Source organism: Scylla paramamosain, unplaced genomic scaffold, assembly GCF_035594125.1.
Source record: "Scylla paramamosain isolate STU-SP2022 unplaced genomic scaffold, ASM3559412v1 Contig59, whole genome shotgun sequence".
NCBI classification, from domain to species: Eukaryota; Metazoa; Arthropoda; class Malacostraca; order Decapoda; family Portunidae; genus Scylla; species Scylla paramamosain.
The window spans coordinates 493,007-505,694 of record NW_026973724.1 but is presented as its reverse complement, the minus strand read 5'-3'; the positions used below and the strand labels follow the sequence as shown (position 1 = coordinate 505,694).

General features: G+C 41.8%; 1 protein-coding gene across 1 annotated transcript in view; it reads left to right on the top strand.

Moving 5' to 3' along the window:
* The window catches only part of LOC135098400 (uncharacterized), a 36,383-nt gene extending 25,254 nt beyond the window's left edge, over positions 1-11,129 (top strand). The window contains exons 15-16 of the mRNA XM_064000731.1: positions 7,098-7,252; positions 10,290-11,129. The gene's annotated coding sequence lies outside the window, so the exon portion shown is untranslated. The remainder of the gene's footprint in view (positions 1-7,097; positions 7,253-10,289) is intronic.
* Positions 11,130-12,688: the final 1,559 nt, after the last annotated feature.

Genomic DNA, 12,688 nt, shown 5'->3' with positions numbered 1-12,688 from the left:
AAGCTGTCAGCCATACCCCATTACTAAGACACCATTCCCAGATGTTCCTACTAATGTCATCACAAACTATTGACTTAACACCTCCCATCTCATTCACGTAATTAATCGCTGTGGTGTTATCACATAATGTGTAAACCTCTAAGGAGATGTGTAAAAGATCTCAATGAGAATAACATAGCCAATAATTCACGCATTAATGTGCGAACGCACCTCTTCAGGGGACCATCTGCCATTGGTAGTGATGATATTTTGGCAACCTGCCCATCCTAGATTTGAAGCATCTGTGAACAACTCAGTATCTGGTGCATTTCTGAATATTTTCCTGTTTTGATTCTCCAATTCCTTAATCCACCAGTTTAAATCTGTTCTAATCTCCTCTGTAATGTTCATCCATCTATTAAAGTCTCCACATGCCTCTTCCAAAGCCTTGATCTTTGCTCTTTCCATCCTCCTATAGTGCATCTTCCCCATCTCTACAGCTGGGATTGCTGCCACCAGCAGGCCAATCACTCTTGCCACAATTCTAATTTTTTCTTTGTCTATTGACTAAAAGAGAGCAATGCTGTATAATCTCATCCCTCCTATGCGCCGGCAAGGTAACTGTCATGGCCACCAAATCTATCACGTTACCTAAATACTCAATACGCGTAGTGGGACTTAAAACAGATTTCTCCACATTTATGCAGAAACCTACACTCTGCAACAACTGAATGTTGTCATTCATGCAATCAAAACATCTCGGCAAAGAGCTACTATACAGAAGCGTATCATCAATATAACTAGTGATGTTGTGGCTTTTATGCCTAAGTGTAGAGAAAACTGGCTTCAGAAGTTTTGTAAATAGACGAGGACCATCCGAAAACCCGTTAGGCAGACATGTGAACTGGTAAATCTTATCCAACCATCTAAAACACAGATATTTTTGTTGTTCCTCTGCAATTTTTAATGAATAATAGGCTTTCTTAAGGTCTATAGAAGCCATATAATCTCCTTGACTAAGCAACTGTAATACTTGTTCAAAATTTTCTATTTTAAAATGAGTATATTCTACATGCCTGTTCAGTTCTCAAGATTTAACACCATCCTATAATCCCCCGTCTTATTCTTCCTCAGAAAAACTGGTGAAAGTATTTGTTGATCCTGTCCATGTGTCTCTATGATGGCCTTTATCTCTAACAATTTTTTAACCTCCTAATGCATAATCAGTTTATCTTCCTCACTAAAGACATACTGTATATCCTCTCTAAATAAATATCCGATATTAGCTTCATCTATATTCAGATGACAATGTTCCACCATATCCAAAATGAACAGGTCACTTGTAATCACACGCCATTTATTGATAAACTTGTGAAGTTGCCCAGCCTCAAATTGTTCTTTCACCTGGGTTAATGCCGGGGGATATGTTGACCCCAGCCTCTCATGTTTTTTGTTGTCCAAGCTTGAGCAGGGTAGGAGCGCCTGTGTTCACCACTGGAGGGCATCCTGCGAAAACCATACGGCTGATATCTGGATGGGAATCCACAGGAGGAGGCCTTGGCAAAAAAGTTACATTGTTTACCTCCACCAAATCTGCCACTGCTTGCAGTCCAAGATGTAGGCTTCTTAAAAGTGAATTTAGTTTTCAGCCTTTCTGCCTCCTCAATATTTCTGTTGGCTTGTGACAGGTCATCCCCAAACAATAGACCCGTCATGGGAGCCTTGTCAGCACACAAATGAGAATATTTGGGATTAATGTCCCTCTTTATGATATGTCACCTGTTCAAGTTATTTCTGTAGTGGGCATTACCCAATAATGCTAATGCACCATTGAGCATGGCCACCTCATTTGCAATAATTTGGTGCTCTTCATCACGTGCCACCTTGTCTAGCACAGTAAGCGATTTTACAACAATAATAGCTGCCTTGGTAATATCTTTTTTCCCACTTCCCTTAAGCGGAAGTCTGCCTTCTTTGCCTCTGCAGGCAGTGCGTCCAGGACCTGTGGGTTGCAATCCATTTGAGTTAATGCATGGCAGTTATTTGGTCTAAATGTCACCTCATCCTCTACAATGGCTTTGTAATCTTCCTGCCTCATGCCATTAATAAACAGGTGGTTCACCATTGCAGCAATTTCCTTGTCAAGTTCTTTTGAGACAGTTTCCATGGGTCCATAATTCTTAGCACCTTGTAACAATATACTATCATGAGGAACATCCCTCTGGATTTCCTCTTCCTCATCACTGTCCTCCCTCAGTGGAGTTCTAAATCCAGAAAATCCTGCCTGTGATTCCTGAGAATCAGGCATCAAAGTATTATTTGACACCTACAGGGAAGTATTGTTATGAACTGTTTTGACTTCACAGCCCCATTTTCCTTCTTAAGCTTGTCCATGTCTTTCCTCAACTCAGTCAAAGCATCCATAATCATGCCCAAAGAAGGCGCATTGCTGTCTTCACCAGCGTATTTTGGAGAAGGGGAAGGTGACCGAGAGTAACTTAACCTCTCATGACGAGTAGAACGGCTCTTAGATCTGGATCTTTCTTCATGTTTACTCCCCTTGTGTAGTCCCTTTACCTTAGCTGAGGTGCGTGGCAAGCTGGTAGTTCTGAATCTCTCAGGACTGGGGCAAGCATCAGAAGGCGTCCTAGACATGGCGGCTAATGTTAACAATATGCCACCCCTTTTAACAGCAGTTCCTTTTATAACCCCACGGGTGCCTTAACCTCACACACAGGGTAACTTTAAATCAAAAACTCCTTCCTTATAATAATCTGGGAAGTCAAATGCCCCCAGGCTTGTAAATAAGGCAATATTCCTCTTGCCCCAATAATGGGTAACAAGATGGAACCATCTCGCACCTATGTCGGCTCACGAGTGCCCAAATATTGTTATATATATATAGCATAAAATATTTGCCAATAATCCGCCTTATACCAAGTAACGGATATCATATAACCAATAATCCGCCCTTATACAAGGTAACGGATATTTATAGTCCATAATCCGCCCTTAAATCAGGTAACGGATTCAAGTAGGCAACACTCCGCCCTTATCAGGTAACGGATATCCATAGGCAATACTCTGCCCTATAATCAGGTAACGGATAACTCAAGACAATATTCCACCCTTATAACAGGTAGTGGAAATCATAATACACAATCCAAACAAGAAAACTGTAATATTCCTATCACTCCTCGATAACAGAAGTCGTAACAACAGAACAGGAGGCGGGACCGACGTCCGACTTGTGTGGTGTCTGCGTAGTAACTGACTGTGTGGCAAAGTGTGGTGTATCTCATGTGAACGGCACCATCTAGCAGACAAGTGATTTGCCGAAGTAAAATTTGTAGCATTGGTTGCCTCTTCCAGCTTTTCATTGTTGCCTTCTCATTCCTCACTTGATCCAGGTCAGATGTATTATTTCCACATGTGTTTTGCAGACACCACCTCTATCACAGTTCATTTCCTTCTCTCACCTGCTCTCACATTACATGCTGCAGCCCCACACAGTGCTGTTTTTTTTTTTTTTTTTTTTTTTTATGTAGGAAGGGCACTGGCCAAGGGCAACAAAAATCTAATAAAAAAATGCCCACTGAAATGCCAGTCCCATAAAAGGGTCAAAGCAGTGGTCAAAAATTGATGGATAAGTGTCTTGAAACCTCCCTCTTGAAGGAATTCAAGTCATAGGAAGATGGAAATACAGAAGCAGGCAGGGAGTTCCAGAGTTTACCAGAGAAAGGGATGAATGATTGAGAATACTGGTTAACTCTTGCGTTAGAGAGGTGGACAGAATAGGGGTGAGAGAAAGAAGAAAGTCTTGTGCAGCGAGGCTGCGGAAGGAGGGGAGGCATGCAGTTAGCAAGATCAGAAGAGCAGTTAGCATGAAAATAGCGGTAGAAGACAGCTAGATATGCAACATTGCGGCGATGAGAGAGAGGCTGAAGACAGTCAGTTAGAGGAGAGGAGTTGATGAGATGAAAAGCTTTTGATTCCACCCTGTCTAGAAGAGCAGTTTCAGTGGAACCCCGCCAGACATGTGAAGCATACTCCATACATGGACGGATAAGGCCCTTGTACAGAGTTAGCAGCTGGGGGGGGTGAGAAAAACTGGCGGAGACGTCTCAGAACACCTAACTTCATAGAAGCTGTTTTAGCTAGAGATGAGATGTGAAGTTTCCAGTTCAGATTATAAGTAAAGGACAAACTGAGGATGTTCAGTGTAGAAGAGGGGGACAGTTGAGTGTCATTGAAGAAGAGGGGATAGTTGTCTGGAAGGATGTGTCGAGTTGATAGATGGAGGAATTGAGTTTTTGAGGCATTGAACAATACCAAGTTTGCTCTGCCCCAATCAGAAATTTTAGAAAGATCAGAAGTCAGGCGTTCTGTGGCTTCCCTGCGTGAAATGTTTACCTCCTGAAGGGTTGGACGTCTATGAAAAGACGTGGAAAAGTGCAGGGTGGTATCACCAGCGTAGGAGTGGATAGGACAAGAAGTTTGGTTTAGATCATTAATGAATAATAAGAAGAGAGTGGGTGACAGGACAGAACCCTGAGGAACACCACTGTTAATAGATTTAGGAGAAGAACAGTGACCGTCTACCACAGCAGCAATAGAACGGTCAGAAAGGAAACTTGAGATGAAGTTACAGAGAGAAGGATAGAAACCGTAGGAGGATAGTTTGGAAATCAAAGCTTTGTGCCAGACTCTATCAAAAGCTTTTGATATGTCCAAGGCAACAGCAAAAGTTTCACCAAAATCTCTAAAAGAGGATGACCAAGACTCAGTAAGGAAAGCCAGAAGATCACCAGTAGAGCGGCCTTGACGGAACCCATACTGGCGATCAGATAGAAGGTTGTGAAGTGATAGATGTTTAAGAATCTTCCTGTTGAGGATAGATTCAAAAACTTTAGATAGGCAGGAAATTAAAGCAATAGGACAGTAGTTTGAGGGATTAGAACGGTCACCCTTTTTAGGAACAGGTTGAATGTAGGCAAACTTCCAGCAAGAAGGAAAGGTAGATGGTGACAGACAGAGCTGAAAGAGTTTGACTAGGCAAGGTGCAAGCATGGAGGCACAGTTTCAGAGAACAATAGGAGGGACCCCATCAGGTCCATAAGCCGTCTGAGGGTTTAGGCCAGCGAGGGCATGGAAAACATCATTGCGAAGCATTTTAATAGGTGGCATGAAGTAGTCAGAGGGTGGAGGAGAGGGAGGAACAAGCCCAGAATCGTCCAAGGTAGTGTTTTTAGCAAAGGTTTGAGCAGAGTTCAGCTTTAGGAATAGATGTGATAGCAGTGGTGCCATCTGGTTGAAATAGAAGAGGGAAAGAAGAAGAAGCAAAGTTATTGGAGATTTCTGGCTAGATGCCAGAAATCACGAGGGGAGTTAGATCTTGAAAGGTTTGACATTTTCTGTTAATGAAGGAGTTTTTGGCTAGTTAGAGAACAGACTTGACATGGTTCCGGGCAGAAATATAAAGTGCATGAGATTCTGGTGATGGAAGGCTTAAGTACCTTTTGTGGGCCACCTCTCTATCATGTATAGCACGAGAACAAGCTGTGTTAAACCAAGGTTTAGAAGGTTTAGGACGAGAAAAAGAGTGAGGAATGTACGCCTCCATGCCAGACACTATCACCTCTGTTATGCGCTCAGCACACAAAGACGGGTCTCTGACACGGAAGCAGTAGTCATTCCAAGGAAAATCAGCAAAATACCTCCTCAGGTCCCCCCAACTAGCAGAGGGAAAACGCCAGAGGCACCTTCGCTTAGGGGGATCCTGAGGAGGGATTGGAGTGATAGGACAAGATAAAGATATGAGATTGTGATCAGAGGAGCCCAACGGAGAAGAAAGGGTGACAGCATAAGCAGAAGGATTAGAGGTCAGGAAAAGGTCAAGAATGTTGGGCGTATCTCCAAGACGGTCAGGAATACGAGTAGGGTGTTGCACCAATTGCTCTAGGTCGTGGAGGATAGCAAAGTTGTAGGCTAGTTCACCAGGATGGTCAGTGAAGGGAGAGGAAAGCCAAAGCTGGTGGTGAACATTGAAGTCTCCAAGAATGGAGATCTCTGCAAAAGGGAAGAGGGTCAGAATGTGCTCCACTTTGGAAGTTAAGTAGTCAAAGAATTTCTTATAGTCAGAGGAGTTAGGTGAGAGGTATACAGCACAGATAAATTTAGTATGAGAGTGACTCTGTAGTCGTAGCCAGATGGTGGAAAACTCGGAAGATTCAAGAGCGTGGGCACGAGAGCAGGTTAAGTCATTGCGCACATAAACGCAGCATCCAGCTTTGGATCGAAAATGAGGATAGAGAAAGTAGGAGGGAACAGAAAAGGGGCTACTGTCAGTTGCCTCAGACACCTGAGTTTCGGTGAGGAAAAAAAGATGAGGTTTAGAAGAGGAGAGGTGGTGTTCTACAGATTGAAAATTAGATCTTAGACTGCGAATGTTGCAGAAGTTAATGAAGAAAAAGTTGAGGGGGCTGTCAAGACACTTAGGGTCGTCGACAAAAAGACAGTCCAACCTGGGGACATTTATGGTCCCCTCCCCAGATGGGGACTCCGAGGCTGGTGTAGGAGTCGCCATGATGATTTAAAAAATTTTGAGTGAAGGGTGTGTGTGTTATTAGGTGCTTGTAGATTTGTGTGGAGGAAGAGAGTTGTCTTTAGAGGGCAGGCTGTGACTGCCCCCTTGTGTTGTGAGACACAAAGGGAAATGTTCAGTGAGGTCACAGCTGGGTTTAATGATAAGTTCACAGCACCCCCTGAACAGTGCTTTAGACCTCACTGGGAGTAATTATCGTTTCGGCAGGTGCCTACTGCCTCCTCCTGTGAGGAGGCAGTAGACTTCCTTGTATAACCAGCTCTGCATTCATTAAAAGCATTCTATATTTCTCCCTTTTCTCTTCATACTTCTTTCATGCAGTTTCATTCTACTTCTGCTTATCTTCTGAAGCAGTATAATATTCAAAACACCTAACTTGTAACAGCTGTATGTCTTGCTTCTCTGTCAGCCACCAGTGCAGTATTCTTTTTTTTAATACCAGTTGGTTCACATTCCACTGTACTACCAACTTTCACCAGACTCCCCTCTATCTGTATTAAATGAAAACACTCAGTTTCAGACTCCTCATTGGCCTTCCCAAGCACCAGCAGTTTTAGCACAATGGCACAAGACGGGTAGGACATGGTGCCTCTCGACCTCGAGCTTCTGGCTGAGCTGGAGGAGGAAGCAACCTCTCACTATACTGAGGAGGATAACCAGTTTACAGAGGTAGTGTGTATGTCTGTTGTTACACATGTGTGGTGCTTTGTTTCAGCTTTCCTTTTTTTATTGAGACATCAGCTTAATGTGTGTGCATGCTCAAGTGTGGATGCTTTGTTTCATCTGCCTCTTTTGTTAAGATATCAGCCTAGAGTAATGAAAATTACTTCACATCACTGGGATGGATATTCAGTCACAAAGGAGTATAGTTGCTGAAGCCAAGCTGATCTGCAAGTTGTGCTCTCTGCATGCTCTCCGCCTCCTTCCCCTATCTTTTGAAAATATTGGTATGAAAACATAATGCATGATATCAAAGTATTAACTTTTAGAAAAAAAATAGTTTAAAGAAATAGACCAGTTATTTACACAATTCATTCATACGCCTGTGTTTCATATCACGTCACTGACTTGCATCACGTCTCCACTGGTGAGTCAGCAGGCATGACTGCATAACCTAGACACAATCAGTGGCCAGTGGGAGCAGCAGCAAGTGAACTGTAAGAGTTTTTAAAAAGAAAACTGGTTGTAATCCACCACCAGATCAATATGGGTGTTTGCTGCTATTGTATATTATCCATGCAAATCACACTGTTTGATGTGTAGCTTATTTTATCTTTCCTCCAGGCAGAGAAAATTTGCACAGTTCACAGGCAGTCTCAACAAAGGAAAATAGCCAAGATAAAGCATGTGCACACACACACACACACACACACACACACACACACACACACACACACACACACACACACACACACTTTGTTGATTCATTCCATCTGTAAGCACCCCCACTCCCCCATAGATCACATTAGAACAGAAGTTTGAGGGTTGTGGAAAGTGTGATATTTCCTGCCACAAACACTGTGTGGAGTATGTCGTCCTAAGGTTAAGTGGTGGGACTTTGGCTGACACATAGTGGCAGTTAGAGGAAAATCCCATCATTATTGGAGCAAGACAGCTGAAGGAACAGAACCCCATGATTCTTCTGGATGTCAGTGTGAGTGGCGGATCATATCATGCTCTCCAGAAGCCTCAAACCTAGAAGCCAGGTGATATACTGTAACTCAGTTTACTCCAGTTTGGTGGCACATTTTCTTGTATGCAGTCCTGATTTGTACCATACAGTCACTCACTGTGTAAGTCTTTGACATCATGAGAAATTTTGTGCACTTGTATATGCATGCATCACAAAATGCTGCAGATGGGATGAGGTAAGTGGTACTTCATAAAAAGGCACATATCTCTCAAGAAAAGTAATTAAAACCGACTCTTATTGTCAATCAAAGCAAGTGGGAAGAACTTGAGTATTGCCATTTAGTAGGTATTTTTGGCATGCAGCTTCTCTGTGGTGAATACAGTGGTAAAAATAACTAACATGCTAGTTGGCCACATGCAACTCACCAATCATGTCAAGATGTGCTGGCTGGACTTCTTTTACTCTGTCCTTCCACCTCCCTGTGATTCTCTTCTCCTATTACTCTGTCACCTTTCACCTTACTTGTTCAGCACTTAGCAGGTTTTCCTGCTGTCATTCACCTTAAAATCTACTTGCAAAAAGTCCTTCCATTAGGTGTTGGTCAGACATCACTATTTTTTCCTCTCATTCACAGGCAATATTTTTACTGCTTCCCTGACACTGACAATTCTTCATCTGCTTGCATCACTCAAGTATGCTCATCATTATCCTTCTTAAATATAAATATTTCCAGTCACTAACTGTCACTGAAAGCATAGCCCTAACATTCTTCTTCCAATTTAATTTCTTTGAAGTGCACCACACAGCTACACCTTAAACTACGTACAGTGGTAACTCGGTTCGTTCGGTTCGGTTTATGAACAAATCACTTCACGAATATTTTTTAACAATTTTTGCCATGGTTCTTGAACAGTGTTTCTGTATGTGAATTCACAAACACCCTGCAGACCCCCTCAGCTGGCAAGCACACACACACTGTTGTGTTTTGGCATGCCTGCTGTGAACATTGTGATTATCACACACTGACAAGTCACCCAAGTTAGGGCGCCTTCCCAGCTGTTGGAGAGGAGCTAGACCTGGATCTCCTTTACCCCATTCCACCTCTAGTAAATTGCATGCCTTCTTATTTAGCTGGCCTCTTTTTACTTTCACTTTCAGGATGGTTATAAAGATGATAATGATTGGAGAGAAAAGACACCATCTCGCCTTGCACCAAACATGCACTGGCTGGAAGGAAATACTGGAGCAAGACTGTAAAGGAGGGATTTTTCTGCATAACAGTATGTGCTCTGTTGTCCAATTACATTTCACCTCATGTTCCATTGTCTGGATGCCCAAAGAAAGAGCACACCTGTTACAGACAGGCTTATAAGATGTGAGGTTGTCAAGAATTCCTGGATCACAGACACAAGGTGGAATTTAGAAAGCATGTGCTGTCATGAGTAGTGCAACAATCCCCATTTTACACAGACTTGTATGCTCAAATATTTCCTTCCAGCCAACCCATGCCTGGTGCAAGGCAAGATTTTGTCTTTTCCTCTCAAATAACTTTCTTTCCAACCATTCTGAAAGTTGAAATAGGAAGTGGCAGACTTAATTAATTTATGAAGGCATGTGATTTAGAGATGGAGTAAGGTAAGGGCTCCCAGGTCAAACAGCTGGGAAGGCACCTGACCTTCATATCAATGACATAAAGGTCAAACAGCTGGGAAGGCACCTGACCTTCATATCATTGACATGATATAGCCTGATGTCCAAGAAACTTACACCTTTCTGTGGTTACTGTAACTTCATTCGTCAAAAAAAAATAAATAAAAATAAAAAATAAATAAATAAATAAAATAAATAAATAAATAAATAAATAAATAAATAAAAATGCAGTTTCTGAGGTTGGAATAGATGAATTGTATTTTAATTAATTTAAATGGGAAAACTTGTTTTGGTTTGTGAACTGAGGTTTCTACTGTACATAGATCCCAACAAAGTTCAGAATCCCCTGAATCCCTCCTTTCTACTCTATAGCAGCTCTTTGTCTCCTTGTCTATGAAATGACCAGTATTTGATATGTTCCAGCACTGCAAGAAGAGCCTGCCTAAGCCGCAAATACTCCCTGCTGACAGATTTGACCGCAACAGACAGTGCAGAGGCAACTTTAGGCATCAAGACTACAGGAAGGAAGGAGGCTGCAGGGATCAAGGGGAGTACAGAGGTCATGGGAATTATAGGGATCGTGGGAATTACAGGGATCACAGGAGGGAATATTCTGACCACAGGCAAGGGAGGTTTGTCAGTGACCACAGAGATCATGATGACAGCAGAAGGGATAGCAAGAAGAGGAAGTACAGGTCTGAGAAGGAGAGTGATGAGTATGGAAGAAGGAATTACCAGTCCAGCAAATACTACAATGGGTGGGGGGGGTGTCATCCTGTTGAGTTTTGTGAATCCAGTGGCTGGTATATTTATCTTTCATCAGGGACTTCACACAAGCTTCCACGCCATTAATTCTTTGAGCAGTAACCAAAGGTTACTGACATTTAATTTACATTTAAATGCCTGCCTGCCTGTCTGTTCATATCTTTCTCTCACAACGTACTCACCATTCACTTGTGAACATTTAGATTTTTAGGAAATATTTTTGAGCAAGTTCCTTCATCACAAGGCAACCATCTACTAAAAAGAAAGAAAAATGGAATATATGTTGGCATTTCCTTGATTGCTTTTGGTGTTAATGTGTGACTTTCCAGAGTGACAATACAAGTGTTATCCCCACTACAAGTCATGCACTATATATAACATCACTGAGTATCTTTTCTCTCATTTTCATATAAATGTTTGTAACATTTTCATATAAATGTATGCTAACTTTTATGTGGACTTACTGTAAGATTTTTTAAAAGTAAAGTATTTTTCCAATTTACGATTATATACTAAAAACCTCCAAGAAAAGTATTTTTCCAATTCACGATTATATACTAAACCTTCACCTCCAAGATAAGACATGATGGTTCATAACGTGCACAGGAATGGCATCCAACAAAGTAATTGTTGCCAAAGCCTCCAGTAATCCAGAACCTTAAAAAAGTTGCAACCCTCACTTTAGTCTGAAATTTTTATACTGTATGTCTGCATAATTATCAAGTTACATCCCCATGCAGCCTCAGCACACCAAGGCAAGGAGATACCGTGAAGGATTAGACCAAACATTAACACAGGTAAATCTTTAAACTTACACTAAATCTTAAGATGGCAAGGCAACAACTACTTTGTTGGATACTGTTGTAAAATGTACATTTTATTCTCACCCAAACTTTCTGGCATAAATTAAGGATGAATGATGAATAAGGCTGCCACAATTTGTAAAGAAAATACTGACTGATGTTAATAATATGGATTTAAGAAGTAAATGTAAAATAAACCTCTGCATGAATGACAAGACTTTTCTGTAGAATGTAAGCCTGTGCAAATGTCCCTTGTGTTGGGGTAGGAGGAGGGATCCATCCTCTCCCCACTAGAGACTCAGGCACCAAGGTGAATTTGAAATTAACCTTAGGCAATGTTTTTGTGCAGTGTGTGTGTGTGTGTGTGTGTGTGTAGGAGCCATCATCATCAACCACAGGTGATAATGATGGTTCCTGCTTTCATCATCATTGGGGCTAGCCAGACCAACCTGGGGCTGTACTCTGGAGTGATGCTGTATGCCTCAGGTGGGTGTGGAGGGCTGGGATAGTGGGTAACAATTAAAAAAGACTAGTATACACACAAACCATCACAAACACTATGTAATGCTGGTATACACACGCACATAAACACACAATTAAGGCTGGTATACACTTAGAGACATACAAATACTTGCTATTGGTTGTATATTCTTAGAAACACACACACGCTTACTAAGTCTGGTATATACACACAAACTTGTATACAAACACTAGTATATACTTAGAGACACATCCAAACACTTGCTAAGTCTGATATACACACATAAACCCATAAGAGATGCTGGTATATGCTCAGAAATCTATACACATTAGGTAAGGCTACTATACACAAATCTATACATATATTAGGAATTTATGTTGAATGATTGAGATGACTAGTACTCTCTCTCTCTCTCTCTCTCTCTCTCTCTCTCTCTCTCTCTCTCTCTCTCTCTCTCTCTCTCTCTCTCTCTCTCTCATATCCTTTGTCTATGTCACTCATATTTTCTCTTTTTATCTCTCCCTTTCTGTCTGTCTGTCTGTCTGTCTGTCTGTCTGTGTCTGTCTGTCTGTCTGTCCCACACTTCAATACACCCTTCCTGTCTTGTTACACCTTAGTACACCCCTCCTGTCTGCCCCTAGAGCTTAATACACCCTGTATCGCCCCTGCATCTTATTAAACTATTCCCGTTTGTACTCCTCCATCTCAATAAATCCTGTCTTCTTTCCCTGTCTGCCTGTTTGTCCCATCTTACTACACCCTGTCTGTCCCTA